Source organism: Morone saxatilis, unplaced genomic scaffold (genome assembly GCF_004916995.1).
Source record: "Morone saxatilis isolate NCDOM2014 unplaced genomic scaffold, NCSU_SB_2.0 Contig18, whole genome shotgun sequence".
Classification (NCBI taxonomy): Eukaryota; Metazoa; Chordata; class Actinopteri; family Moronidae; genus Morone; species Morone saxatilis.
This window is the reverse complement of record NW_023339740.1, coordinates 52,813-58,372: the sequence shown is the minus strand read 5'-3', so window position 1 is coordinate 58,372 and position 5,560 is coordinate 52,813.

Below are 5,560 nucleotides of genomic sequence, written 5' to 3'. Positions count from 1 at the left end.
TTTGTCCTCAAAGTTGATGTTAGAGGATTTGAGCGACTTTGACAAGGGCCACATTGTGATGGCTATATGACTGGGTCAAAGCATCAGCATGGAACGCTGTGATACATGGAATACATGTCTGTGTTAATAAAAACTGAAAATGTGGAATTAAATAGGTAGACAATATTAATAGTCAATCAGTTTATTCATTTTCTTGTTAAAACAACACCAATGGTGAGAAAGTGGTGAATGACACTGGCTGCCATGCTGAACTCTCCTTTGACAATCCTGAACAAACATCACAGCATCCCATAACCAGTAAAATAACATTACAGCAACTGCAGAAAAGCATGTAAAAAAGAAACACATTGAAAAGTACTGCAATAGGAAATCAGAGTCAAAAATAAAGTACACTTTCCATATCTTGGTTTGGCACAACTAAATAACAGTGTCGGGGAAGAAAGCCAAATATTTGTGAGCAGAATTAAAAAGAAACTGAGAGAGGAGACAGCCGTGAGCTGGGCCCTGACTCATTCAGAAGGACTAACCACTACTGATGAAGCCTTATGGTTTGCACTAATGATCCAACCAACCAAAAAATACACAGCGTGAGCCCCAGATCACTCAAAAAACTCCTTATTATTACTACAAATAGACTAGTAGTTAGTCTAGTTGTGAAAGTGGTCCCAAATGATTTTGTCAAATGACTGAAAGGTTCATATTATGGAGTGTATCCTTTAAATTTAATAAAATCATGTCAATATCAGGGTTAGGTTCAGATTACTGAACTTGCTTAAAGCCTATATATACAAAATGTACTGCTACTACATGTCGCACTATTCCAGCAGCAGCTCAGAACTAACAAATGGTCACTATTGCCCACCAGACTCCATTGACAAAACCAATAATTTTACCTAGCATCATAGAAAACAGTCCACTAGATAGAAATAAAATGAAACTCAACAAAGCCATCTTTGTTACTCTTTCCACAATTTCCAACAATCACCAATGCTAGTTTGTTAGATGCGACGTGATGTGATGAGGCGGCAACGTAATCCTTGGGGACAAATCCTTAAAGTATGTCCACTAAAAGAGCTTGTTTTTGCTACTGACAGGCTTGTTGATTGTTATTCTAACTATATTGTAATATATATGGTTACTCTTAGTGTTAACTATAAACTTGATATTTACTGTATTCAAACTACCTTTGGGTACCTTTTACTTGATCCACTTTAATGTCCGCTTCAACAGTAGGACAACTAAACATCAGCAACAAAAAGTGATTACCTCACTACAGAGATCTATTTTATAGTTTTATAGTAGGGTAAGATTTTAGTTTAACCAGAAACATATATCTCTATTGCTCACCACCAGACTCCATTGACAAAAACAATAATTTTACCTTGCAGATCATTGTTTCTGTTTCTGCAAAATAGAACCATTTTGAAACATATTTTGAAGGGTTACTGAACCATGTGGAATTCATCCCACTGGACTCGTTTGGGTATTTGCTTAGCAAAACAATGAGAAAATGTAACATTCCTTCAGTGCCATGTCTTTCAGATTGGTAAAATGGCTGGATGACAAGGAAGGAACATTTTATATTGAGTAAGAAATTTGCATTATGCAGTAATGTGAATAGTTATGATATATTCTGATGTTAATGTGCGTTGGCAAATTTAGAGAGAAATAGAGAGAAAAGAAGTTGCTTTGCAGTGTAGTTTATCTGAGGACACCATCCAACTGAGCAACAACAAATGCGTTTGAAATGTATGATTATTTCCATGTCCTTCCATGCTTTTGAAATATATAACAAAAGTATGTCATACTCAAATCACATAACAGCTGTCCAGCTGGGGTCATGAGAATTTCAGGACTTTAAATTAGGGGCATGGCTTAGACGATGACATAGAACTGACTAGATGGGAACATTTAAAACAATCAAAAAGAAGAACTGTGTGTTGTGTATCATGCTGAGATAAAGCGCTGTAAGGGATACACATTGCCATTAACTCAGTACTGCGTGTTGGACCTCAGTATTTATTGTGCTTGGCTACACATGGAAAAGAAACGAAAGAGATTTTATCTGTGTAGATCAGAATTTCAGTGCTTAAAGAAATTCTTTATTTAAAAATATTCTTTAAAAGAAGTTAACTTAAAAAAAGTTGAAATCACATGTGATCACTGTATTTTAAATTCTTTTTCCATTTAAATTCTCATTTAAAGCCGCAGTATTTTACATGAGACAGATAATCTGAATAAATTAATTGCTGAAACTTTCACTATATATAATCATTAAATATGATTTTGACATGTCTTAAAAATTAGTTTAAAATTAGATTAATGAAGTTAACATCATTTGTATAAAGTTGCATTTTTCAGTCTCACTTTTAAACGTGTTTTTGGGAAATGTTTATTGATCATGCTACAAAAGGAAACTGACATGGATCCAATACAGATTTTCCTTCATATGCTTCTTAGAATTTTTTTTTGTTGTTGCCAGTTTGCACGTAAAATAGCCTAAAACTCAAATTTGTTGCCCTTTGTCCCAAGCTGCACAGATAATCATTGTTGAGCACAGCTTGAACTGAAAGGTGGTTTCTGAATCTCCAGAACAAGTTGACCTCATACTGAGACCAGACATATTGGATGCAGCTACCAGATTATTACAAAGATTGATTTCTGAGTCTCAGAAATGTGGCGATCTGCTGCTAGCCACATTAGCACTGTAGTTTAGATCCGGAGGGGTAAATACTGCTGGCCTGGTATCGACAGACAAATTCAAATTAGAATCTTGGTGTTATTAAGTGCTGCAGACTGAACCACTCCACTTTCTCCCACTGTACAAAAATGAAGCCAAAATATCCTGAATACGGCGGCTGCCATCTTTCGCCATTTTGAGTCTGTGCACTAGTGATGGAGATCCCGCCCATATCAGCTTACTCAATCGCAAACAGGGCTCAGCTGTCAATCATGACATGAAACCCCCTTTCAGCTTCAAATAACTAATTAACACCAAACTTGTCAGAGAATTTAACACTCAGCCACTAAAGGACGATTTAGATGCACTTGCGTCACTTTTGGAGAGCTGTCATGTCGCCCATCTTTATATATTTCCAAGAGGTAGACCTACAGTCAATCAGAGCAACATGTGACTTTTCAGATCTGGACTGGTGATGCTGCTCTGTCAATCATATAAAACCCGCCCCATAATCAGTTGGGTTGTGATTTGCACGGATCCAGGACGGGTGGAATTCAGTTTGAATGGGAGGGTGGCCAAACACATTTGCCAGAATAAATGTCCCAAGCTTGGCAAATTTGTCTGGTTCTCAGGCTAACATACTGTGGCAAACAACGCTTTCCGCTGTAATGTGAATACGCACTAAACAAGTGCAGGCAGAAGAAAAAGCTGCATTGCACCCTACTTTCTACATTTGTTCCCACCTGCTTGGTGCCAACTTGCAGCTCAGTGCTGTTGGATTAATTCTGTACTTTCTTCCTCCAGATTGGTGTGTCAGAGCACAATCTGAATTGAGAAAAGTACATTTAAAACTGTAGCTAAAGGTAGAATGAAATGAGGATCACATTTGGGCCATTCTTGCTTTGTTTCCAGCCTTTGCATTTAATTGTGCAATTCAATGTCAAATTCAAATGTATGTATTTGAAAGCACTGATCTGGCTCCATAGAGAGGGTCCTGTGTGGAATCGGAGCAGGGACAGCGCACAGTGTGTGATGCCTGTTGCCTTGATGAGTCTGTGCTGGGTTCTGCCCTCTCAGCTCTGTGCTCTTCAGCTGGTGGGCTGGATAGGGCCTGTTGGACCGAACGGAGTCCGAGCCCCGTCGAGCGTATACAGGAAGCCTCATCTTTTGCAAGCCTGAGATAGATGCAGCATGCAGGGCCTTTGCTGGTGGCGGACATACAAACCAAACCCGGTGGACTGGAGCAGAACTGAACACGACAAGTGAGTTTAGAGGGAGGAAACACGCTTTAAAAACACAAAAAAAAGACAATGTACAGACTGCTATCACCAATTGGTGTATGAATAACACACCAATGTCTGAACGCCTTTTTAGCTTTTTGCGTGTCATTTCTTGCCATTTGCACTGACTTATATTGTGCAGTGATGCTGTGTTATTTTACACATGAATGTCATAGAGACAAAAATGTAAGGTGATATAGTATAAAGCAGTGGTTCCCAACCTGTGAGTCGGGACATCCACTATGGGTCACCAAATTTTCATGGGGGGTTGCAAGGCCTTGATTTTCAGGCATGCTAGGAAATGTAAAAAATATACATAGTAGGCCTATATCTCTTTTATTAATTTCTCTGAAAGTAAATTGTCTCATAGAACAATGTTTAAGACCAGGGACAAGAAAATAATGAATTATCAAAAAAGAAGCCTAGTAAGTCTGTATGATTGTTAAAAATGATTAAAAAACAAACAAACAAACAAACAAAAAAATAATACAAACAGAAACAAAGTTCCCTAAACAGGAAATAATCTGCTTCAAAATGTATCCAAATCATCGTTTTACACAAACAGTGACTGGGTTCACTGTTTGGGTTCATTGTACAGTTTTGAATATAATATGAAACATCCATAAAATATGTCACTAAGTCAGTTTACTAAATGATAGAAAAGAGGTCCCTTAGGGAACAAGGTTGGGAACCACTGAATTAACAGGTTGTTCACTGCCTCCATTACCTGCTGCAATTCCCCTTGCTTCATTCTATTGTTTGTACCAGAGCTTAAGGATCCAAATAACACCTGTTTCTTTTTTTTTTGTAGTTTGATCAACCATTACCTCGAGTTTACAGTCTTCTGCCATTTCTCCTCAAAACGTATCTATATGCTGATCCTTCATATACAAATCAGGCAACTGGGTATATGTTTGAAGTCATTTATAGTGAATTGTGGGAAAGGTCAAAAGGCTCACAATTTTAGGATGATTGAGATGTATGAGGGAAAAACATGTGGGAACAGACTGCGTATGCATGTTTCCTGTTTTGTGTGTACAAAGATTTCTACACCTAAAAAAACACAGAGTTTTATTTATCTGGCCCCTGGTCTCTGATTTAGACCTGCCTTTATTTGTCAAAATGTGGAGAACGTGTTTTTAAAGAAAGTTTTACGATACATGATGGCAGTAAAATGTTTTTATATTCTATGTACTGCTGACAGTAGAAAAACACTGTAATATATACCGTCATTACCACCCAGCACTATGTTGTTTTTCCTTGCTGTATTGTGTAACGTCTTTAACTTATGTAATGTACATAACTTCAGTAATGTACATATTTGAAAGCAAACCATGAGTTTTGTTGCCTAAACCTAACCATACTGCAAACCGTTTCACAGTCACCTGAGTGCTGTCACCATGCCAACAAAGGCCACCTGACTTTGTCCTTTTCCTTCATGTCAAAAAATGCATCATCTCTAATGGCGCTAAATGACACACAAAAAGCTTAACTTGTGTAGACTCCTTAAAGGACCAGTGTAGGATTTAGTAGCATTTAGTGGCAGATTGCCACACCTTTGCCTCACTCTTTCCTTCCAAGTGTGTAGGAGAAACTGTGG